A 25,358-nucleotide genomic window follows, 5' to 3' on the forward strand; every position below is an offset into this window, starting at 1 on the left:
CAACGTGCAGGCTTCTTTCCAAAGGGCGAGTTGGGCCCCACAGCATCTTGCTTCCAGCTCTTTGGGAAGCTAAGAAACAACTCGCTCTGAACAGTGCTCTTACAGCCTAGTGGGAACATCTCTTCCAAAGGCCTGTGAAACGCAGTTTCTTTGCAGGCCTGATCTGGCTGAAGTAGCACTTCTGCTCTGGGTGTGCTACTTTGCCCTAGAGCTGAAAGGCACAACGTGCAGGCTTCTTTCCAAAGGGCGAGTTGGGCCCCACAGCATCTTGCTTCCAGCTCTTTGGGAAGCTAAGAAACAACTCGCTCTGCACAGTGCTCTTACAGCCTAGTGGGAACATCTCTTCCAAAGGCCTGTGAAACGCAGTTTCTTTGCAGGCCTGATCTGGCTGAAGTAGCACTTCTGCTCTGGGTGTGCTACTTTGCCCTAGAGCTGAAAGGCACAACGTGCAGGCTTCTTTCCAAAGGGCGAGTTGGGCCCCACAGCATCTTGCTTCCAGCTCTTTGGGAAGCTAAGAAACAACTCGCTCTGCACAGTGCTCTTACATCCTACGGGGAACATCTCTTCCAATGGCCTGTGAAACGCAGTTTCTTTGCAGGCCTGATCTGGCTGAAGTAGCACTTCTGCTCTGGGTGTGCTACTTTGCCCTAGAGCTGAAAGGCACAACGTGCAGGCTTCTTTCCAAAGGGCGAGTTGGGCCCCACAGCATCTTGCTTCCAGCTCTTTGGGAAGCTAAGAAACAACTCGCTCTGCACAGTGCTCTTACAGCCTACCGGGAACATGTCTTCCAAAGGCCTGTGAAACGCAGTTTCTTTTCAGGCCTGATCTGGCTGAAGTAGCACTTCTGCTCTGGGTGTGCTACTTTGCCCTAGAGCTGAAAGGCACAACGTGCAGGCTTCTTTCCAAAGGGCGAGTTGGGCCCCACAGCATCTTGCTTCCAGCTCTTTGGGAAGCTAAGAAACAACTTGCTCTGCACAGTGCTCATACAGCCTAGTGGGAACATCTCTTCCAAAGGCCTGTGAAACGCAGTTTCTTTGCAGGCCTGATCTGGCTGAAGTAGCACTTCTGCTCTGGGTGTGCTACTTTGCCCTAGAGCTGAAAGGCACAACGTGCAGGCTTCTTTCCAAAGGGCGAGTTGGGCCCCACAGCATCTTGCTTCCAGCTCTTTGGGAAGCTAAGAAACAACTCGCTCTGCACAGTGCTCTTACAGCCTACCGGGAACATGTCTTCCAAAGGCCTGTGAAACGCAGTTTCTTTGCAGGCCTGATCTGGCTGAAGTAGGACTTCTGCTCTGGGTGTGCTACTTTGCCCTAGAGCTGAAAGGCACAACGTGCAGGCTTCTTTCCAAAGGGCGAGTTGGGCCCCACAGCATCTTGCTTCCAGCTCTTTGGGAAGCTAAGAAACAACTCGCTCTGAACAGTGCTCTCACAGCCTAGTGGGAACATCTCTTCCAAAGGCCTGTGAAACGCAGTTTCTTTGCAGGCCTGATCTGGCTGAAGTAGCACTTCTGCTCTGGGTGTGCTACTTTGCCCTAGAGCTGAAAGGCACAACGTGCAGGCTTCTTTCCAAAGGGCGAGTTGGGCCCCACAGCATCTTGCTTCCAGCTCTTTGGGAAGCTAAGAAACAACTCGCTCTGCACAGTGCTCTTACGGCCTAGCGGGAACATGTCTTCCAAAGGCCTGTGAAATGCAGTTTCTTTGCAGGCCTGATCTGGCTGAAGTAGCACTTCTGCTCTGGGTGTGCTACTTTGCCCTAGAGCTGAAAGGCACAACGTGCAGGCTTCTTTCCAAAGGGCAAGTTGGGCCCCACAGCATCTTGCTTCCAGCTCTTTGGGAAGCTAAGAAACAACTCGCTCTGCACAGTGCTCTTACAGCCTAGTGGGAACATCTCTTCCAAAGGCCTGTGAAACGCAGTTTCTTTGCAGGCCTGATCTGGCTGAAGTAGGACTTCTGCTCTGGGTGTGCTACTTTGCCCTAGAGCTGAAAGGCACAACGTGCAGGCTTCTTTCCAAAGGGCGAGTTGGGCCCCACAGCATCTTGCTTCCAGCTCTTTGGGAAGCTAAGAAACAACTCGCTCTGCACAGTGCTCTTACAGCCTACCGGGAACATGTCTTCCAAAGGCCTGTGAAACGCAGTTTCTTTGCAGGACTGATCTGGCTGAAGTAGGACTTCTGCTCTGGGTGTGCTACTTTGCCCTAGAGCTGAAAGGCACAACGTGCAGGCTTCTTTCCAAAGGGCGAGTTGGGCCCCACAGCATCTTGCTTCCAGCTCTTTGGGAAGCTAAGAAACAACTCGCTCTGCACAGTGCTCTTACAGCCAAGTGGGAACATCTCTTCCAAAGGCCTGTGAAACGCAGTTTCTTTGCAGGCCTGATCTGGCTGAAGTAGCACTTCTGCTCTGGGTGTGCTACTTTGCCCTAGAGCTGAAAGGCACAACGTGCAGGCTTCTTTCCAAAGGGCGAGTTGGGCCCCACAGCATCTTGCTTCCAGCTCTTTGGGAAGCTAAGAAACAACTCGCTCTGCACAGTGCTCTTACAGCCTAGTGGGAACATCTCTTCCAACGGCCTGTGAAACGCAGTTTCTTTGCAGGCCTGATCTGGCTGAAGTAGGACTTCTGCTCTGGGTGTGCTACTTTGCCCTAGAGCTGAAAGGCACAACGTGCAGGCTTCTTTCCAAAGGGCGAGTTGGGCCCCACAGCATCTTGCTTCCAGCTCTTTGGGAAGCTAAGAAACAACTCGCTCTGCACAGTGCTCTTACAGCCTACCGGGAACATGTCTTCCAAAGGCCTGTGAAACGCAGTTTCTTTGCAGGCCTGATCTGGCTGAAGTAGCACTTCTGCTCTGGGTGTGCTACTTTGCCCTAGAGCTGAAAGGCACAACGTGCAGGCTTCTTTCCAAAGGGCGAGTTGGGCCCCACAGCATCTTGCTTCCAGCTCTTTGGGAAGCTAAGAAACAACTCGCTCTGCACAGTGCTCTTACAGCCGACCGGGAACTTGTCTTCCAAAGGCCTGTGAAACGCAGTTTCTTTGCAGGCCTGACCTGGCTGAAGTAGGACTTTTGCTCTGGGTGTGCTACTTTGCCCTAGAGCTGAAAGGCACAACGTGCAGGCTTCTTTCCAAAGGGCGAGTTGGGCCCCACAGCATCTTGCTTCCAGCTCTTTGGGAAGCTAAGAAACAACTCGGTCTGCACAGTGCTCTTACAGCCTAGTGGGAACATCTCTTCCAAAGGCCTGTGAAACGCAGTTTCTTTGCAGGCCTGATCTGGCTGAAGTAGCACTTCTGCTCTGGGTGTGCTACTTTGCCCTAGAGCTGAAAGGCACAACGTGCAGGCTTCTTTCCAAAGGGCGAGTTGGGCCCCACAGCATCTTGCTTCCAGCTCTTTGGGAAGCTAAGAAACAACTCGCTCTGCACAGTGCTCTTACAGCCTATGGGGAACATCTCTTCCAAAGGCCTGTGAAACGCAGTTTCTTTGCAGGCCTGATCTGGCTGAAGTAGGACTTCTGCTCTGGGTGTGCTACTTTGCCCTAGAGCTGAAAGGCACAACGTGCAGGCTTCTTTCCAAAGGGCGAGTTGGGCCCCACAGCATCTTGCTTCCAGCTCTTTGGGAAGCTAAGAAACAACTCGCTCTGCACAGTGCTCTTACAGCCTACCGGGAACATGTCTTCCAAAGGCCTGTGAAACGCAGTTTCTTTTCAGGCCTGATCTGGCTGAAGTAGCACTTCTGCTCTGGGTGTGCTACTTTGCCCTAGAGCTGAAAGGCACAACGTGCAGGCTTCTTTCCAAAGGGCGAGTTGGGCCCCACAGCATCTTGCTTCCAGCTCTTTGGGAAGCTAAGAAACAACTCGCTCTGCACAGTGCTCTTTCAGCCTGCCGGGAACATGTCTTCCAAAGGCCTGTGAAACGCAGTTCCTTTGCAGGCCTGATCTGGCTGAAGTAGCACTTCTGCTCTGGGTGTGCTACTTTGCCCTAGAGCTGAAAGGCACAACGTGCAGGCTTCTTTCCAAAGGGCGAGTTGGGCCCCACAGCATCTTGCTTCCAGCTCTTTGGGAAGCTAAGAAACAACTCGCTCTGCACAGTGCTCTTACAGCCAAGTGGGAACATCTCTTCCAAAGGCCTGTGAAACGCAGTTTCTTTGCAGGCCTGATCTGGCTGAAGTAGCACTTCTGCTCTGGGTGTGCTACTTTGCCCTAGAGCTGAAAGGCACAACGTGCAGGCTTCTTTCCAAAGGGCGAGTTGGGCCCCACAGCATCTTGCTTCCAGCTCTTTGGGAAGCTAAGAAACAACTCGCTCTGCACAGTGCTCTTACAGCCTAGAGGGAACATCTCTTCCAACGGCCTGTGAAACGCAGTTTCTTTGCAGGCCTGATCTGGCTGAAGTAGGACTTCTGCTCTGGGTGTGCTACTTTGCCCTAGAGCTGAAAGGCACAACGTGCAGGCTTCTTTCCAAAGGGCGAGTTGGGCCCCACAGCATCTTGCTTCCAGCTCTTTGGGAAGCTAACAAACAACTCGCTCTGAACAGTGCTCTCACAGCCTAGTGGGAACATCTCTTCCAAAGGCCTGTGAAACGCAGTTTCTTTGCAGGCCTGATCTGGCTGAAGTAGCACTTCTGCTCTGGGTGTGCTACATTGCCCTAGAGCTGAAAGGCACAACGTGCAGGCTTCTTTCCAAAGGGCGAGTTGGGCCCCACAGCATCTTGCTTCCAGCTCTTTGGGAAGCTAAGAAACAACTCGCTCTGCACAGTGCTCTTCCAGCCTAGTGGGAACATCTCTTCCAAGGCCCTTGAAACGCAGTTTCTTTGCAGGCCTGATCTGGCTGAAGTAGGACTTCTGCTCTGGGTGTGCTACATTGCCCTAGAGCTGAAAGGCACAACGTGCAGGCTTCTTTCCAAAGGGCGAGTTGGGCCCCACAGCATCTTGCTTCCAGCTCTTTGGGAAGCTAAGAAACAACTCGCTCTGCACAGTGCTCTTACAGCCTATGGGGAACATCACTTCCAAAGGCCTGTGAAACGCAGTTTCTTTGCAGGCCTGATCTGGCTGAAGTAGGACTTCTGCTCTGGGTGTGCTACTTTGCCCTAGAGCTGAAAGGCACAACGTGCAGGCTTCTTTCCAAAGGGCGAGTTGGGCCCCACAGGATGTTGCTTCCAGCCCTTTGGGAAGCTAAGAAACAACTCGCTCTGCACAGTGCTCTTACAGCCTAGTGGGAACATCTCTTCCAAAGGCCTGTGAAACGCAGTTTCTTTGCAGGCCTGATCTGGCTGAAGTAGCACTTCTGCTCTGGGTGTGCTACTTTGCCCTAGAGCTGAAAGGCACAACGTGCAGCCTTCTTTCCAAAGGGCGAGTTGGGCCCCACAGCATCTTGCTTCCAGCTCTTTGGGAAGCTAAGAAACAACTCGCTCTGCACAGTGCTCTTACAGCCTACGGGGAACATCACTTCCAAAGGCCTGTGAAACGCAGTTTCTTTGCAGGCCTGATCTGGCTGAAGTAGGACTTCTGCTCTGGGTGTGCTACTTTGCCCTAGAGCTGAAAGGCACAACGTGCAGGCTTCTTTCCAAAGGGCGAGTTGGGCCCCACAGCATCTTGCTTCCAGCTCTTTGGGAAGCTAAGAAACAACTCGCTCTGCACAGCGCTCTTACAGCCTACCGGGAACATGTCTTCCAAAGTCCTGTGAAACGCAGTTTCTTTTCAGGCCTGATCTGGCTGAAGTAGCACTTCTGCTCTGGGTGTGCTACTTTGCCCTAGAGCTGAAAGGCACAACGTGCAGGCTTCTTTCCAAAGGGCGAGTTGGGCCCCACAGCATCTTGCTTCCAGCTCTTTGGGAAGCTAAGAAACAACTCGCTCTGCACAGTGCTCTTACAGCCTACCGGGAACATCTCTTCCAAAGGCCTGTGAAACGCAGTTTCTTTGCAGGCCTGATCTGGCTGAAGTAGCACTTCTGCTCTGGGTGTGCTACTTTGCCCTAGAGCTGAAAGGCACAACGTGCAGGCTTCTTTCCAAAGGGCGAGTTGGGCCCCACAGCATCTTGCTTCCAGCTCTTTGGGAAGCTAAGAAACCACTCGCTCTGCACAGTGCTCTTACAGCCTACCGGGAACATGTCTTCCAAAGGCCTGTGAAACGCAGTTTCTTTGCAGGTCTGATCTGGCTGAAGTAGGACTTCTGCTCTGGGTGTGCTACTTTGCCCTAGAGCTGAAAGGCACAACGTGCAGGCTTCTTTCCAAAGGGCGAGTTGGGCCCCACAGCATCTTGCTTCCAGCTCTTTGGGAAGCTAAGAAACAACTCGCTCTGCACAGTGCTCTTACAGCCTAGTGGGAACATCTCTTCCAACGGCCTGTGAAACGCAGTTTCTTTGCAGGCCTGATCTGGCTGAAGTAGGACTTTTGCTCTGGGTGTGCTACTTTGCCCTAGAGCTGAAAGGCACAACGTGCAGGCTTCTTTCCAAAGGGCGAGTTGGGCCCCACAGCATCTTGCTTCCAGCTCTTTGGGAAGCTAAGAAACAACTCGCTCTGAACAGTGCTCTTACAGCCTAGTGGGAACATCTCTTCCAAAGGCCTGTGAAACGCAGTTTCTTTGCAGGCCTGATCTGGCTGAAGTAGCACTTCTGCTCTGGGTGTGCTACTTTGCCCTAGAGCTGAAAGGCACAACGTGCAGCCTTCTTTCCAAAGGGCGAGTTGGGCCCCACAGCATCTTGCTTCCAGCTCTTTGGGAAGCTAAGAAACAACTCGCTCTGCACAGTGCTCTTACAGCCTACGGGGAACATCACTTCCAAAGGCCTGTGAAACGCAGTTTCTTTGCAGGCCTGATCTGGCTGAAGTAGGACTTCTGCTCTGGGTGTGCTACTTTGCCCTAGAGCTGAAAGGCACAACGTGCAGGCTTCTTTCCAAAGGGCTAGTTGGGCCCCACAGCATCTTGCTTCCAGCTCTTTGGGAAGCTAAGAAACAACTCGCTCTGCACAGTGATCTTACAGCCTACGGGGAACATCACTTCCAAAGGCCTGTGAAACGCAGTTTCTTTGCAGGCCTGATCTGGCTGAAGTAGGACTTCTGCTCTGGGTGTGCTACTTTGCCCTAGAGCTGAAAGGCACAACGTGCAGGCTTCTTTCCAAAGGGAGAGTTGGGCCCCACAGCATCTTGCTTCCAGCTCTTTGGGAAGCTAAGAAACAACTCGCTCTGCACAGTGCTCTTACAGCCTATGGGGAACATCTCTTCCAAAGGCCTGTGAAACGCAGTTTCTTTTCAGGCCTGATCTGGCTGAAGTAGGACTTCTGCTCTCTGTGTGCTACTTTGCCCTAGAGCTGAAAGGCACAACGTGCAGGCTTCTTTCCAAAGGGCGAGTTGGGCCCCACAGCATCTTGCTTCCAGCTCTTTGGGAAGCTAAGAAACAACTCGCTCTGCACAGCGCTCTTACAGCCTACCGGGAACATGTCTTCCAAAGTCCTGTGAAACGCAGTTTCTTTTCAGGCCTGATCTGGCTGAAGTAGCACTTCTGCTCTGGGTGTGCTACTTTGCCCTAGAGCTGAAAGGCACAACGTGCAGGCTTCTTTCCAAAGGGCGAGTTGGGCCCCACAGCATCTTGCTTCCAGCTCTTTGGGAAGCTAAGAAACAACTCGCTCTGCACAGTGCTCTTACAGCCTACCGGGAACATCTCTTCCAAAGGCCTGTGAAACGCAGTTTCTTTGCAGGCCTGATCTGGCTGAAGTAGCACTTCTGCTCTGGGTGTGCTACTTTGCCCTAGAGCTGAAAGGCACAACGTGCAGGCTTCTTTCCAAAGGGCGAGTTGGGCCCCACAGCATCTTGCTTCCAGCTCTTTGGGAAGCTAAGAAACAACTCGCTCTGCACAGTGCTCTTACAGCCTACCGGGAGCATGTCTTCCAAAGGCCTGTGAAACGCAGTTTCTTTGCAGGTCTGATCTGGCTGAAGTAGGACTTCTGCTCTGGGTGTGCTACTTTGCCCTAGAGCTGAAAGGCACAACGTGCAGGCTTCTTTCCAAAGGGCGAGTTGGGCCCCACAGCATCTTGCTTCCAGCTCTTTGGGAAGCTAAGAAACAACTCGCTCTGCACAGTGCTCTTACAGCCTAGTGGGAACATCTCTTCCAACGGCCTGTGAAACGCAGTTTCTTTGCAGGCCTGATCTGGCTGAAGTAGGACTTTTGCTTTGGGTGTGCTACTTTGCCCTAGAGCTGAAAGGCACAACGTGCAGGCTTCTTTCCAAAGGGCGAGTTGGGCCCCACAGCATCTTGCTTCCAGCTCTTTGGGAAGCTAAGAAACAACTCGCTCTGAACAGTGCTCTTACAGCCTAGTGGGAACATCTCTTCCAAAGGCCTGTGAAACGCAGTTTCTTTGCAGGCCTGATCTGGCTGAAGTAGCACTTCTGCTCTGGGTGTGCTACTTTGCCCTAGAGCTGAAAGGCACAACGTGCAGGCTTCTTTCCAAAGGGCGAGTTGGGCCCCACAGCATCTTGCTTCCAGCTCTTTGGGAAGCTAAGAAACAACTCGCTCTGCACAGTGCTCTTACAGCCTAGTGGGAACATCTCTTCCAAAGGCCTGTGAAACGCAGTTTCTTTGCAGGCCTGATCTGGCTGAAGTAGCACTTCTGCTCTGGGTGTGCTACTTTGCCCTAGAGCTGAAAGGCACAACGTGCAGGCTTCTTTCCAAAGGGCGAGTTGGGCCCCACAGCATCTTGCTTCCAGCTCTTTGGGAAGCTAAGAAACAACTCGCTCTGCACAGTGCTCTTACAGCCTACGGGGAACATCACTTCCAAAGGCCTGTGAAACGCAGTTTCTTTGCAGGCCTGATCTGGCTGAAGTAGGACTTCTGCTCTGGGTGTGCTACTTTGCCCTAGAGCTGAAAGGCACAACGTGCAGGCTTCTTTCCAAAGGGCGAGTTGGGCCCCACAGCATCTTGCTTCCAGCTCTTTGGGAAGCTAAGAAACAACTCGCTCTGCACAGTGCTCTTACAGCCTAGTGGGAACATCTCTTCCAAAGGCCTGTGAAACGCAGTTTCTTTGCAGGCCTGATCTGGCTGAAGTAGGACTTCTGCTCTGGGTGTGCTACTTTGCCCTACAGCTGAAAGGCACAACGTGCAGGCTTCTTTCCAAAGGGCGAGTTGGGCCCCACAGCATCTTGCTTCCAGCTCTTTGGGAAGCTAAGAAACAACTCGCTCTGCACAGTGCTCTTACAGCCTACCGGGAACATGTCTTCCAAAGGCCTGTGAAAGGCAGTTTCTTTGCAGGCCTGATCTGGCTGAAGTAGCACTTCTGCTCTGGGTGTGCTACTTTGCCCTAGAGCTGAAAGGCACAACGTGCAGGCTTCTTTCCAAAGGGCTAGTTGGGCCCCACAGCATCTTGCTTCCAGCTCTTTGGGAAGCTAAGAAACAACTCGCTCTGCACAGTGATCTTACAGCCTACGGGGAACATCACTTCCAAAGGCCTGTGAAACGCAGTTTCTTTGCAGGCCTGATCTGGCTGAAGTAGGACTTCTGCTCTGGGTGTGCTACTTTGCCCTAGAGCTGAAAGGCACAACGTGCAGGCTTCTTTCCAAAGGGAGAGTTGGGCCCCACAGCATCTTGCTTCCAGCTCTTTGGGAAGCTAAGAAACAACTCGCTCTGCACAGTGCTCTTACAGCCTATGGGGAAAATCTCTTCCAAAGGCCTGTGAAACGCAGTTTCTTTGCAGGCCTGATCTGGCTGAAGTAGGACTTCTGCTCTCTGTGTGCTACTTTGCCCTAGAGCTGAAAGGCACAACGTGCAGGCTTCTTTCCAAAGGGCGAGTTGGGCCCCACAGCATCTTGCTTCCAGCTCTTTGGGAAGCTAAGAAACAACTCGCTCTGCACAGCGCTCTTACAGCCTACCGGGAACATGTCTTCCAAAGTCCTGTGAAACGCAGTTTCTTTTCAGGCCTGATCTGGCTGAAGTAGCACTTCTGCTCTGGGTGTGGTACTTTGCCCTAGAGCTGAAAGGCACAACGTGCAGGCTTCTTTCCAAAGGGCGAGTTGGGCCCCACAGCATCTTGCTTCCAGCTCTTTGGGAAGCTAAGAAACAACTCGCTCTGCACAGTGCTCTTACAGCCTACCGGGAACATCTCTTCCAAAGGCCTGTGAAACGCAGTTTCTTTGCAGGCCTGATCTGGCTGAAGTAGCACTTCTGCTCTGGGTGTGCTACTTTGCCCTAGAGCTGAAAGGCACAACGTGCAGGCTTCTTTCCAAAGGGCGAGTTGGGCCCCACAGCATCTTGCTTCCAGCTCTTTGGGAAGCTAAGAAACAACTCGCTCTGCACAGTGCTCTTACAGCCTACCGGGAACATGTCTTCCAAAGGCCTGTGAAACGCAGTTTCTTTGCAGGCCTGATCTGGCTGAAGTAGGACTTCTGCTCTGGGTGTGCTACTTTGCCCTAGAGCTGAAAGGCACAACGTGCAGGCTTCTTTCCAAAGGGCGAGTTGGGCCCCACAGCATCTTGCTTCCAGCTCTTTGGGAAGCTAAGAAACAACTCGCTCTGCACAGTGCTCTTACAGCCTAGTGGGAACATCTCTTCCAACGGTCTGTGAAACGCAGTTTCTTTGCAGGCCTGATCTGGCTGAAGTAGGACTTTTGCTCTGGGTGTGCTACTTTGCCCTAGAGCTGAAAGGCACAACGTGCAGGCTTCTTTCCAAAGGGCGAGTTGGGCCCCACAGCATCTTGCTTCCAGCTCTTTGGGAAGCTAAGAAACAACTCGCTCTGAACAGTGCTCTTACAGCCTAGTGGGAACATCTCTTCCAAAGGCCTGTGAAACGCAGTTTCTTTGCAGGCCTGATCTGGCTGAAGTAGCACTTCTGCTCTGGGTGTGCTACTTTGCCCTAGAGCTGAAAGGCACAACGTGCAGCCTTCTTTCCAAAGGGCGAGTTGGGCCCCACAGCATCTTGCTTCCAGCTCTTTGGGAAGCTAAGAAACAACTCGCTCTGCACAGTGCTCTTACAGCCTACGGGGAACATCACTTCCAAAGGCCTGTGAAACGCAGTTTCTTTGCAGGCCTGATCTGGCTGAAGTAGGACTTCTGCTCTGGGTGTGCTACTTTGCCCTAGAGCTGAAAGGCACAACGTGCAGGCTTCTTTCCAAAGGGCGAGTTGGGCCCCACAGCATCTTGCTTCCAGCTCTTTGGGAAGCTAAGAAACAACTCGCTCTGCACAGTGCTCTTACAGCCTAGTGGGAACATCTCTTCCAAAGGCCTGTGAAACGCAGTTTCTTTGCAGGCCTGATCTGGCTGAAGTAGGACTTCTGCTCTGGGTGTGCTACTTTGCCCTAGAGCTGAAAGGCACAACGTGCAGGCTTCTTTCCAAAGGGCGAGTTGGGCCCCACAGCATCTTGCTTCCAGCTCTTTGGGAAGCTAAGAAACAACTCGCTCTGCACAGTGCTCTTACAGCCTAGTGGGAACATCTCTTCCAACGGCCTGTGAAACGCAGTTTCTTTGCAGGCCTGATCTGGCTGAAGTAGGACTTCTGCTCTGGGTGTGCTACTTTGCCCTAGAGCTGAAAGGCACAACGTGCAGGCTTCTTTCCAAAGGGCGAGTTGGGCCCCACAGCATCTTGCTTCCAGCTCTTTGGGAAGCTAAGAAACAACTCGCTCTGCACAGTGCTCTTACAGCCTACCGGGAACATCTCTTCCAAAGGCCTGTGAAACGCAGTTTCTTTGCAGGCCTGATCTGGCTGAAGTAGCACTTCTGCTCTGGGTGTGCTACTTTGCCCTAGAGCTGAAAGGCACAACGTGCAGGCTTCTTTCCAAAGGGCGAGTTGGGCCCCACAGCATCTTGCTTCCAGCTCTTTGGGAAGCTAAGAAACAACTCGCTCTGCACAGTGCTCTTACAGCCTACCGGGAACATCTCTTCCAAAGGCCTGTGAAACGCAGTTTCTTTGCAGGCCTGATCTGGCTGAAGTAGCACTTCTGCTCTGGGTGTGCTACTTTGCCCTAGAACTGAAAGGCACAACGTGCAGGCTTCTTTCCAAAGGGCGAGTTGGGCCCCACAGCATCTTGCTTCCAGCTCTTTGGGAAGCTAAGAAACAACTCGCTCTGCACAGTGCTCTTACAGCCTACGGGGAACATCACTTCCAAAGGCCTGTGAAACGCAGTTTCATTGCAGGCCTGATCTGGCTGAAGTAGGACTTCTGCTCTGGGTGTGCTACTTTGCCCTAGAGCTGAAAGGCACAACGTGCAGGCTTCTTTCCAAAGGGCGAGTTGGGCCCCACAGCATCTTGCTTCCAGCTCTTTGGGAAGCTAAGAAACAACTCGCTCTGCACAGTGCTCTTACAGCCTACCGGGAGCATCACTTCCAAAGGCCTGTGAAACGCAGTTTCTTTTCAGGCCTGATCTGGCTGAAGTAGCACTTCTGCTCTGGGTGTGCTACTTTGCCCTAGAGCTGAAAGGCACAACGTGCAGGCTTCTTTCCAAAGGGCGAGTTGGGCCCCACAGCATCTTGCTTCCAGCTCTTTGGGAAGCTAAGAAACAACTCGCTCTGCACAGTGCTCTTACAGCCTAGTGGGAACATCTCTTCCAAAGGCCTGTGAAACGCAGTTTCTTTGCAGGCCTGATCTGGCTGAAGTAGGACTTCTGCTCTGGGTGTGCTACTTTGCCCTAGAGCTGAAAGGCACAACGTGCAGGCTTCTTTCCAAAGGGCGAGTTGGGCCCCACAGCATCTTGCTTCCTGCTCTTTGGGAAGCTAAGAAACAACTCGCTCTGCACAGTGCTCTTACAGCCTACCGGGAACATGTCTTCCAAAGGCCTGTGAAACGCAGTTTCTTTGCAGGCCTGATCTGGCTGAAGTAGGACTTCTGCTCTGGGTGTGCTACTTTGCCCTAGAGCTGAAAGGCACAACGTGCAGGCTTCTTTCCAAAGGGCGAGTTGGGCCCCACAGCATCTTGCTTCCAGCTCTTTGGGAAGCTAAGAAACAACTCGCTCTGAACAGTGCTCTCACAGCCTAGTGGGAACATCTCTTCCAAAGGCCTGTGAAACGCAGTTTCTTTGCAGGCCTGATCTGGCTGAAGTAGCACTTCTGCTCTGGGTGTGCTACTTTGCCCTAGAGCTGAAAGGCACAACGTGCAGGCTTCTTTCCAAAGGGCGAGTTGGGCCCCACAGCATCTTGCTTCCAGCTCTTTGGGAAGCTAAGAAACAACTCGCTCTGCACAGTGCTCTTACAGCCTAGTGGGAACATGTCTTCCAAAGGCCTGTGAAACGCAGTTTCTTTGCAGGCCTGATCTGGCTGAAGTAGGACTTCTGCTCTGGGTGTGCTACTTTGCCCTAGAGCTGAAAGGCACAACGTGCAGGTTTCTTTCCAAAGGGCGAGTTGGGCCCCACAGCATCTTGCTTCCAGCTCTTTGGGAAGCTAAGAAACAACTCGCTCTGCACAGTGCTCTTACAGCCTACCGGGAACATGTCTTCCAAAGGCCTGTGAAACGCAGTTTCTTTGCAGGTCTGATCTGGCTGAATTAGGACTTCTGCTCTGGGTGTGCTACTTTGCCCTAGACCTGAAAGGCACAACGTGCAGGCTTCTTTCCAAAGGGCGAGTTGGGCCCCACAGCATCTTGCTTCCAGCTCTTTGGGAAGCTAAGAAACAACTCGCTCTGCACAGTGCTCTTGGAGCCTACCGGGAACATCTCTTCCAAAGTCCTGTGAAACGCAGTTTCTTAGAAGGCCTGATCTGGCTGAAGTAGCACTTCTGCTCTGGGTGTGCTACTTTGCCCTAGAGCTGAAAGGCACAACGTGCAGGCTTCTTTCCAAAGGGCGAGTTGGGCCCCACAGCATCTTGCTTCCAGCTCTTTGGGAAGCTAAGAAACAACTCGCTCTGCACAGTGCTCTTACAGCCTAGTGGGAAAATCTCTTCCAAAGGCCTGTGAAACGCAGTTTCTTTGCAGGCCTGATCTGGCTGAAGTAGCACTTCTGCTCTGGGTGTGCTACTTTGCCCTAGAGCTGAAATGCACAACGTGCAGGCTTCTTTCCAAAGGGCGAGTTGGGCCCAACAGCATCTTGCTTCCAGCTCTTTGGGAAGCTAAGAAACAACTCGCTCTGCACAGTGCTCTTACAGCCTACGGGGAACATCACTTCCAAAGGCCTGTGAAACGCAGTCTCTTTGCAGGCCTGATCTGGCTGAAGTAGGACTTCTGCTCTGGGTGTGCTACTTTGCCCTAGAGCTGAAAGGCACAACGTGCAGGCTTCTTTCCAAAGGGCGAGTTGGGCCCCACAGCATCTTGCTTCCAGCTCTTTGGGAAGCTAAGAAACAACTCGCTCTGCACAGTGCTCTTACAGCCTAGTGGGAAAATCTCTTCCAAAGGCCTGTGAAACGCAGTTTCTTTGCAGGCCTGATCTGGCTGAAGTAGCACTTCTGCTCTGGGTGTGCTACTTTGCCCTAGAGCTGAAATGCACAACGTGCAGGCTTCTTTCCAAAGGGCGAGTTGGGCCCAACAGCATCTTGCTTCCAGCTCTTTGGGAAGCTAAGAAACAACTCGCTCTGCACAGTGCTCTTACAGCCTACGGGGAACATCACTTCCAAAGGCCTGTGAAACGCAGTCTCTTTGCAGGCCTGATCTGGCTGAAGTAGGACTTCTGCTCTGGGTGTGCTACTTTGCCCTAGAGCTGAAAGGCACAACGTGCAGGCTTCTTTCCAAAGGGCGAGTTGGGCCCCACAGCATCTTGCTTCCAGCTCTTTGGGAAGCTAAGAAACAACTCGCTCTGCACAGTGCTCTTACAGCCTACGGGGAACATCTCTTCCAAAGGCCTGTGAAACGCAGTTTCTTTGCAGGCCTGATCTGGCTGAAGTAGCACTTCTGCTCTGGGTTTGCTACTTTGCCCTAGAGCTGAAAGGCACAACGTGCAGGCTTCTTTCCAAAGGGCGAGTTGGGCCCCACAGCATCTTGCTTCCAGCTCTTTGGGAAGCTAAGAAACAACTCGCTCTGCACAGTGCTGTTACAGCCTACCGGGAACACGTCTTCCAAAGGCCTGTGAAACGCAGTTTCTTTGCAGGTCTGATCTGGCTGAAGTAGGACTTCTGCTCTGGGTGTGCTACTTTGCCCTAGAGCTGAAAGGCACAACGTGCAGGCTTCTTTCCAAAGGGCGAGTTGGGCCCCACAGCATCTTGCTTCCAGCTCTTTGGGAAGCTAAGAAACAACTCGCTCTGCACAGTGCTCTTACAGCCTAGTGGGAACATCTCTTCCAACGGCCTGTGAAACGCAGTTTCTTTGCAGGCCTGATCTGGCTGAAGTAGGACTTTTGCTCTGGGTGTGCTACTTTGCCCTAGAGCTGAAAGGCACAACGTGCAGGCTTCTTTCCAAAGGGCGAGTTGGGCCCCACAGCATCTTGCTTCCAGCTCTTTGGGAAGCTAAGAAACAACTCGCTCTGAACAGTGCTCTTACAGCCTAGTGGGAACATCTCTTCCAAAGGCCTGTGAAACGCAGTTTCTTTGCAGGCCTGATCTGGCTGAAGTAGCACTTCTGCTCTGGGTGTGCTACTTTGCCCTAGAGCTGAAAGGCACAACGTGCAGGCTTCTTTCCAAAGGGCGAGTTGGGCCCCACAGCATCTTGCTTCCAGCTCTTTGGGAAGCTAAGAAACAACTCGCTCTGCACAGTGCTCTTACAGCCTAGTGGGAACATCTCTTCCAAAGGCCTGTGAAACGCAGTTTCTTTGCAGGCCTGATCTGGCTGAAGTAGCACTTCTGCTCTGGGTGTGCTACTTTGCCCTAGAGCTGAAAGGCACAACGTGCAGGCTTCTTTCCAAAGGGCGAGTTGGGCCCCACAGCATCTTGCTTCCAGCTCTTTGGGAAGCTAAGAAACAACTCGCTCTGCACAGTGCTCTTACAGCCTACGGGGAACATCACTTCCAAAGGCCTGTGAAACGCAGTTTCTTTGCAGGCCTGATCTGGCTGAAGTAGGACTTCTGCTCTGGGTGTGCTACTTTGCCCTAGAGCTGAAAGGCACAACGTGCAGGCTTCTTTCCAAAGGGCGAGTTGGGCCCCACAGCATCTTGCTTCCAGCTCTTTGGGAAGCTAAGAAACAACTCGCTCTGCACAGTGCTCTTACAGCCTAGTGGGAACATCTCTTCCAAAGGCCTGTGAAACGCAGTTTCTTTGCAGGCCTGATCTGGCTGAAGTAGGACTTCTGCTCTGGGTGTGCTACTTTGCCCTAGAGCTGAAAGGCACAACGTGCAGGCTTCTTTCCAAAGGGCGAGTTGGGCCCCACAGCATCTTGCTTCCAGCTCTTTGGGAAGCTAAGAAACAACTCGCTCTGCACAGTGCTCTTACAGCCTATGGGGAACATCACTTCCAAAGGCCTGTGAAACGCAGTTTCTTTGCAGGCCTGATCTGGCTGAAGTAGGACTTCTGCTCTGGGTGTGCTACTTTGCCCTAGAGCTGAAAGGCACAACGTGCAGGCTTCTTTCCAAAGGGCGAGTTGGGCCCCACAGGATGTTGCTTCCAGCCCTTTGGGAAGCTAAGAAACAACTCGCTCTGCACAGTGCTCTTACAGCCTAGTGGGAACATCTCTTCCAAAGGCCTGTGAAACGCAGTTTCTTTGCAGGCCTGATCTGGCTGAAGTAGCACTTCTGCTCTGGGTGTGCTACTTTGCCCTAGAGCTGAAAGGCACAACGTGCAGCCTTCTTTCCAAAGGGCGAGTTGGGCCCCACAGCATCTTGCTTCCAGCTCTTTGGGAAGCTAAGAAACAACTCGCTCTGCACAGTGCTCTTACAGCCTACGGGGAACATCACTTCCAAAGGCCTGTGAAACGCAGTTTCTTTGCAGGCCTGATCTGGCTGAAGTAGGACTTCTGCTCTGGGTGTGCTACTTTGCCCTAGAGCTGAAAGGCACAACGTGCAGGCTTCTTTCCAAAGGGCGAGTTGGGCCCCACAGCATCTTGCTTCCAGCTCTTTGGGAAGCTAAGAAACAACTCGCTCTGCACAGCGCTCTTACAGCCTACCGGGAACATGTCTTCCAAAGTCCTGTGAAACGCAGTTTCTTTTCAGGCCTGATCTGGCTGAAGTAGCACTTCTGCTCTGGGTGTGCTACTTTGCCCTAGAGCTGAAAGGCACAACGTGCAGGCTTCTTTCCAAAGGGCGAGTTGGGCCCCACAGCATCTTGCTTCCAGCTCTTTGGGAAGCTAAGAAACAACTCGCTCTGCACAGTGCTCTTACAGCCTACCGGGAACATCTCTTCCAAAGGCCTGTGAAACGCAGTTTCTTTGCAGGCCTGATCTGGCTGAAGTAGCACTTCTGCTCTGGGTGTGCTACTTTGCCCTAGAGCTGAAAGGCACAACGTGCAGGCTTCTTTCCAAAGGGCGAGTTGGGCCCCACAGCATCTTGCTTCCAGCTCTTTGGGAAGCTAAGAAACCACTCGCTCTGCACAGTGCTCTTACAGCCTACCGGGAACATGTCTTCCAAAGGCCTGTGAAACGCAGTTTCTTTGCAGGTCTGATCTGGCTGAAGTAGGACTTCTGCTCTGGGTGTGCTACTTTGCCCTAGAGCTGAAAGGCACAACGTGCAGGCTTCTTTCCAAAGGGCGAGTTGGGCCCCACAGCATCTTGCTTCCAGCTCTTTGGGAAGCTAAGAAACAACTCGCTCTGCACAGTGCTCTTACAGCCTAGTGGGAACATCTCTTCCAACGGCCTGTGAAACGCAGTTTCTTTGCAGGCCTGATCTGGCTGAAGTAGGACTTTTGCTCTGGGTGTGCTACTTTGCCCTAGAGCTGAAAGGCACAACGTGCAGGCTTCTTTCCAAAGGGCGAGTTGGGCCCCACAGCATCTTGCTTCCAGCTCTTTGGGAAGCTAAGAAACAACTCGCTCTGAACAGTGCTCTTACAGCCTAGTGGGAACATCTCTTCCAAAGGCCTGTGAAACGCAGTTTCTTTGCAGGCCTGATCTGGCTGAAGTAGCACTTCTGCTCTGGGTGTGCTACTTTGCCCTAGAGCTGAAAGGCACAACGTGCAGCCTTCTTTCCAAAGGGCGAGTTGGGCCCCACAGCATCTTGCTTCCAGCTCTTTGGGAAGCTAAGAAACAACTCGCTCTGCACAGTGCTCTTACAGCCTACGGGGAACATCACTTCCAAAGGCCTGTGAAACGCAGTTTCTTTGCAGGCCTGATCTGGCTGAAGTAGGACTTCTGCTCTGGGTGTGCTACTTTGCCCTAGAGCTGAAAGGCACAACGTGCAGGCTTCTTTCCAAAGGGCTAGTTGGGCCCCACAGCATCTTGCTTCCAGCTCTTTGGGAAGCTAAGAAACAACTCGCTCTGCACAGTGATCTTACAGCCTACGGGGAACATCACTTCCAAAGGCCTGTGAAACGCAGTTTCTTTGCAGGCCTGATCTGGCTGAAGTAGGACTTCTGCTCTGGGTGTGCTACTTTGCCCTAGAGCTGAAAGGCACAACGTGCAGGCTTCTTTCCAAAGGGAGAGTTGGGCCCCACAGCATCTTGCTTCCAGCTCTTTGGGAAGCTAAGAAACAACTCGCTCTGCACAGTGCTCTTACAGCCTATGGGGAACATCTCTTCCAAAGGCCTGTGAAACGCAGTTTCTTTTCAGGCCTGATCTGGCTGAAGTAGGACTTCTGCTCTCTGTGTGCTACTTTGCCCTAGAGCTGAAAGGCACAACGTGCAGGCTTCTTTCCAAAGGGCGAGTTGGGCCCCACAGCATCTTGCTTCCAGCTCTTTGGGAAGCTAAGAAACAACTCGCTCTGCACAGCGCTCTTACAGCCTACCGGGAACATGTCTTCCAAAGTCCTGTGAAACGCAGTTTCTTTTCAGGCCTGATCTGGCTGAAGTAGCACTTCTGCTCTGGGTGTGCTACTTTGCCCTAGAGCTGAAAGGCACAACGTGCAGGCTTCTTTCCAAAGGGCGAGTTGGGCCCCACAGCATCTTGCTTCCAGCTCTTTGGGAAGCTAAGAAACAACTCGCTCTGCACAGTGCTCTTACAGCCTACCGGGAACATCTCTTCCAAAGGCCTGTGAAACGCAGTTTCTTTGCAGGCCTGATCTGGCTGAAGTAGCACTTCTGCTCTGGGTGTGCTACTTTGCCCTAGAGCTGAAAGGCACAACGTGCAGGCTTCTTTCCAAAGGGCGAGTTGGGCCCCACAGCATCTTGCTTCCAGCTCTTTGGGAAGCTAAGAAACAACTCGCTCTGCACAGTGCTCTTACAGCCTACCGGGAGCATGTCTTCCAAAGGCCTGTGAAACGCAGTTTCTTTGCAGGTCTGATCTGGCTGAAGTAGGACTTCTGCTCTGGGTGTGCTACTTTGCCCTAGAGCTGAAAGGCACAACGTGCAGGCTTCTTTCCAAAGGGCGAGTTGGGCCCCACAGCATCTTGCTTCCAGCTCTTTGGGAAGCTAAGAAACAACTCGCTCTGCACAGTGCTCTTACAGCCTAGTGGGAACATCTCTTCCAACGGCCTGTGAAACGCAGTTTCTTTGCAGGCCTGATCTGGCTGAAGTAGGACTTTTGCTCTGGGTGTGCTACTTTGCCCTAGAGCTGAAAGGCACAACGTGCAGGCTTCTTTCCAAAGGGCGAGTTGGGCCCCACAGCATCTTGCTTCCAGCTCTTTGGGAAGCTAAGAAACAACTCGCTCTGAACAGTGCTCTTACAGCCTAGTGGGAACATCTCTTCCAAAGGCCTGTGAAACGCAGTTTCTTTGCAGGCCTGATCTGGCTGAAGTAGCACTTCTGCTCTGGGTGTGCTACTTTGCCCTAGAGCTGAAAGGCACAACGTGCAGGCTTCTTTCCAAAGGGCGAGTTGGGCCCCACAGCATCTTGCTTCCAGCTCTTTGGGAAGCTAAGAAACAACTCGCTCTGCACAGTGCTCTTACAGCCTAGTGGGAACATCTCTTCCAAAGGCCTGTGAAACGCAGTTTCTTTGCAGGCCTGATCTGGCTGAAGTAGCACTTCTGCTCTGGGTGTGCTACTTTGCCCTAGAGCTGAAAGGCACAACGTGCAGGCTTCTTTCCAAAGGGCGAGTTGGGCCCCACAGCATCTTGCTTCCAGCTCTTTGGGAAGCTAAGAAACAACTCGCTCTGCACAGTGCTCTTACAGCCTACGGGGAACATCACTTCCAAAGGCCTGTGAAACGCAGTTTCTTTGCAGGCCTGATCTGGCTGAAGTAGGACTTCTGCTCTGGGTGTGCTACTTTGCCCTAGAGCTGAAAGGCACAACGTGCAGGCTTCTTTCCAAAGGGCGAGTTGGGCCCCACAGCATCTTGCTTCCAGCTCTTTGGGAAGCTAAGAAACAACTCGCTCTGCACAGTGCTCTTACAGCCTAGTGGGAACATCTCTTCCAAAGGCCTGTGAAACGCAGTTTCTTTGCAGGCCTGATCTGGCTGAAGTAGGACTTCTGCTCTGGGTGTGCTACTTTGCCCTACAGCTGAAAGGCACAACGTGCAGGCTTCTTTCCAAAGGGCGAGTTGGGCCCCACAGCATCTTGCTTCCAGCTCTTTGGGAAGCTAAGAAACAACTCGCTCTGCACAGTGCTCTTACAGCCTACCGGGAACATGTCTTCCAAAGGCCTGTGAAAGGCAGTTTCTTTGCAGGCCTGATCTGGCTGAAGTAGCACTTCTGCTCTGGGTGTGCTACTTTGCCCTAGAGCTGAAAGGCACAACGTGCAGGCTTCTTTCCAAAGGGCTAGTTGGGCCCCACAGCATCTTGCTTCCAGCTCTTTGGGAAGCTAAGAAACAACTCGCTCTGCACAGTGATCTTACAGCCTACGGGGAACATCACTTCCAAAGGCCTGTGAAACGCAGTTTCTTTGCAGGCCTGATCTGGCTGAAGTAGGACTTCTGCTCTGGGTGTGCTACTTTGCCCTAGAGCTGAAAGGCACAACGTGCAGGCTTCTTTCCAAAGGGAGAGTTGGGCCCCACAGCATCTTGCTTCCAGCTCTTTGGGAAGCTAAGAAACAACTCGCTCTGCACAGTGCTCTTACAGCCTATGGGGAACATCTCTTCCAAAGGCCTGTGAAACGCAGTTTCTTTGCAGGCCTGATCTGGCTGAAGTAGGACTTCTGCTCTCTGTGTGCTACTTTGCCCTAGAGCTGAAAGGCACAACGTGCAGGCTTCTTTCCAAAGGGCGAGTTGGGCCCCACAGCATCTTGCTTCCAGCTCTTTGGGAAGCTAAGAAACAACTCGCTCTGCACAGCGCTCTTACAGCCTACCGGGAACATGTCTTCCAAAGTCCTGTGAAACGCAGTTTCTTTTCAGGCCTGATCTGGCTGAAGTAGCACTTCTGCTCTGGGTGTGGTACTTTGCCCTAGAGCTGAAAGGCACAACGTGCAGGCTTCTTTCCAAAGGGCGAGTTGGGCCCCACAGCATCTTGCTTCCAGCTCTTTGGGAAGCTAAGAAACAACTCGCTCTGCACAGTGCTCTTACAGCCTACCGGGAACATCTCTTCCAAAGGCCTGTGAAACGCAGTTTCTTTGCAGGCCTGATCTGGCTGAAGTAGCACTTCTGCTCTGGGTGTGCTACTTTGCCCTAGAGCTGAAAGGCACAACGTGCAGGCTTCTTTCCAAAGGGCGAGTTGGGCCCCACAGCATCTTGCTTCCAGCTCTTTGGGAAGCTAAGAAACAACTCGCTCTGCACAGTGCTCTTACAGCCTACCGGGAACATGTCTTCCAAAGGCCTGTGAAACGCAGTTTCTTTGCAGGCCTGATCTGGCTGAAGTAGGACTTCTGCTCTGGGTGTGCTACTTTGCCCTAGAGCTGAAAGGCACAACGTGCAGGCTTCTTTCCAAAGGGCGAGTTGGGCCCCACAGCATCTTGCTTCCAGCTCTTTGGGAAGCTAAGAAACAACTCGCTCTGCACAGTGCTCTTACAGCCTAGTGGGAACATCTCTTCCAACGGTCTGTGAAACGCAGTTTCTTTGCAGGCCTGATCTGGCTGAAGTAGGACTTTTGCTCTGGGTGTGCTACTTTGCCCTAGAGCTGAAAGGCACAACGTGCAGGCTTCTTTCCAAAGGGCGAGTTGGGCCCCACAGCATCTTGCTTCCAGCTCTTTGGGAAGCTAAGAAACAACTCGCTCTGAACAGTGCTCTTACAGCCTAGTGGGAACATCTCTTCCAAAGGCCTGTGAAACGCAGTTTCTTTGCAGGCCTGATCTGGCTGAAGTAGCACTTCTGCTCTGGGTGTGCTACTTTGCCCTAGAGCTGAAAGGCACAACGTGCAGCCTTCTTTCCAAAGGGCGAGTTGGGCCCCACAGCATCTTGCTTCCAGCTCTTTGGGAAGCTAAGAAACAACTCGCTCTGCACAGTGCTCTTACAGCCTACGGGGAACATCACTTCCAAAGGCCTGTGAAACGCAGTTTCTTTGCAGGCCTGATCTGGCTGAAGTAGGACTTCTGCTCTGGGTGTGCTACTTTGCCCTAGAGCTGAAAGGCACAACGTGCAGGCTTCTTTCCAAAGGGCGAGTTGGGCCCCACAGCATCTTGCTTCCAGCTCTTTGGGAAGCTAAGAAACAACTCGCTCTGCACAGTGCTCTTACAGCCTAGTGGGAACATCTCTTCCAAAGGCCTGTGAAACGCAGTTTCTTTGCAGGCCTGATCTGGCTGAAGTAGGACTTCTGCTCTGGGTGTGCTACTTTGCCCTACAGCTGAAAGGCACAACGTGCAGGCTTCTTTCCAAAGGGCGAGTTGGGCCCCACAGCATCTTGCTTCCAGCTCTTTGGGAAGCTAAGAAACAACTCGCTCTGCACAGTGCTCTTACAGCCTAGTGGGAACATCTCTTCCAAAGGCCTGTGAAACGCAGTTTCTTTGCAGGCCTGATCTGGCTGAAGTAGGACTTCTGCTCTGGGTGTGCTACTTTGCCCTAGAGCTGAAAGGCACAACGTGCAGGCTTCTTTCCAAAGGGCGAGTTGGGCCCCACAGCATCTTGCTTCCAGCTCTTTGGGAAGCTAAGAAACAACTCGCTCTGCACAGTGCTCTTACAGCCTAGTGGGAACATCTCTTCCAAAGGCCTGTGAAACGCAGTTTCTTTGCAGGCCTGATCTGGCTGAAGTAGCACTTCTGCTCTGGGTGTGCTACTTTGCCCTAGAACTGAAAGGCACAACGTGCAGGCTTCTTTCCAAAGGGCGAGTTGGGCCCCACAGCATCTTGCTTCCAGCTCTTTGGGAAGCTAAGAAACAACTCGCTCTGCACAGTGCTCTTACAGCCTACCGGGAACATCTCTTCCAAAGGCCTGTGAAACGCAGTTTCTTTGCAGGCCTGATCTGGCTGAAGTAGCACTTCTGCTCTGGGTGTGCTACTTTGCCCTAGAACTGAAAGGCACAACGTGCAGGCTTCTTTCCAAAGGGCGAGTTGGGCCCCACAGCATCTTGCTTCCAGCTCTTTGGGAAGCTAAGAAACAACTCGCTCTGCACAGTGCTCTTACAGCCTACGGGGAACATCACTTCCAAAGGCCTGTGAAACGCAGTTTCATTGCAGGCCTGATCTGGCTGAAGTAGGACTTCTGCTCTGGGTGTGCTACTTTGCCCTAGAGCTGAAAGGCACAACGTGCAGGCTTCTTTCCAAAGGGCGAGTTGGGCCCCACAGCATCTTGCTTCCAGCTCTTTGGGAAGCTAAGAAACAACTCGCTCTGCACAGTGCTCTTACAGCCTACCGGGAGCATCACTTCCAAAGGCCTGTGAAACGCAGTTTCTTTTCAGGCCTGATCTGGCTGAAGTAGCACTTCTGCTCTGGGTGTGCTACTTTGCCCTAGAGCTGAAAGGCACAACGTGCAGGCTTCTTTCCAAAGGGCGAGTTGGGCCCCACAGCATCTTGCTTCCAGCTCTTTGGGAAGCTAAGAAACAACTCGCTCTGCACAGTGCTCTTACAGCCTAGTGGGAACATCTCTTCCAAAGGCCTGTGAAACGCAGTTTCTTTGCAGGCCTGATCTGGCTGAAGTAGGACTTCTGCTCTGGGTGTGCTACTTTGCCCTAGAGCTGAAAGGCACAACGTGCAGGCTTCTTTCCAAAGGGCGAGTTGGGCCCCACAGCATCTTGCTTCCTGCTCTTTGGGAAGCTAAGAAACAACTCGCTCTGCACAGTGCTCTTACAGCCTACCGGGAACATGTCTTCCAAAGGCCTGTGAAACGCAGTTTCTTTGCAGGCCTGATCTGGCTGAAGTAGGACTTCTGCTCTGGGTGTGCTACTTTGCCCTAGAGCTGAAAGGCACAACGTGCAGGCTTCTTTCCAAAGGGCGAGTTGGGCCCCACAGCATCTTGCTTCCAGCTCTTTGGGAAGCTAAGAAACAACTCGCTCTGCACAGTGCTCTTACAGCCTACCGGGAACATGTCTTCCAAAGGCCTGTGAAACGCAGTTTCTTTCCAGGCCTGATCTGGCTGAAGTAGCACTTCTGCTCTGGGTGTGCTACTTTGCCCTAGAGCTGAAAGGCACAACGTGCAGGCTTCTTTCCAAAGGGCGAGTTGGGCCCCACAGCATCTTGCTTCCAGCTCTTTGGGAAGCTAAGAAACAACTCGCTCTGCACAGTGCTCTTACAGCCTACGGGGAACATCACTTCCAAAGGCCTGTGAAACGCAGTTTCTTTGCAGGCCTGATCTGGCTGAAGTAGGACTTCTGCTCTGGGTGTGCTACTTTGCCCTAGAGCTGAAAGGCACAACGTGCAGGCTTCTTTCCAAAGGGCGAGTTGGGCCCCACAGCATCTTGCTTCCAGCTCTTTGGGAAGCTAAGAAACAACTCGCTCTGCACAGTGCTCTTACAGCCTACCGGGAACATCTCTTCCAAAGGCCTGTGAAACGCAATTTCTTTGCAGGCCTGATCTGGCTGAAGTAGGACTTCTGCTCTGGGTGTGCTACTTTGCCCTAGAGCTGAAAGGCACAACGTGCAGGCTTCTTTCCAAAGGGCGAGTTGGGCCCCACAGCATCTTGCTTCCAGCTCTTTGGGAAGCTAAGAAACAACTCGCTCTGCACAGTGCTCTTACAGCCTACCGGGAACATGTCTTCCAAAGGCCTGTGAAACGCAGTTTCTTTGCAGGCCTGATCTGGCTGAAGTAGCACTTCTGCTCTGGGTGTGCTACTTTGCCCTAGAGCTGAAAGGCACAACGTGCAGGCTTCTTTCCAAAGGGCGAGTTGGGCCCCACAGCATCTTGCTTCCAGCTCTTTGGGAAGCTAAGAAACAACTCGCTCTGCACAGTGCTCTTACAGCCTACCGGGAACATGTCTTCCAAAGGCCTGTGAAACGCAGTTTCTTTGCAGGCCTGATCTGGCTGAAGTAGCACTTCTGCTCTGGGTGTGCTACTTTGCCCTAGAGCTGAAAGGCACAACGTGCAGGCTTCTTTCCAAAGGGCGAGTTGGGCCCCACAGCATCTTGCTTCCAGCTCTTTGGGAAGCTAAGAAACAACTCGCTCTGCACAGTGCTCTTACGGCCTAGTGGGAACATCTCTTCCAACGGCCTGTGAAACGCAGTTTCTTTGCAGGCCTGATCT

This window comes from Equus caballus, chromosome 25 (genome assembly GCF_041296265.1).
Source record: "Equus caballus isolate H_3958 breed thoroughbred chromosome 25, TB-T2T, whole genome shotgun sequence".
Lineage (NCBI taxonomy): Eukaryota > Metazoa > Chordata > Mammalia > Perissodactyla > Equidae > Equus > Equus caballus.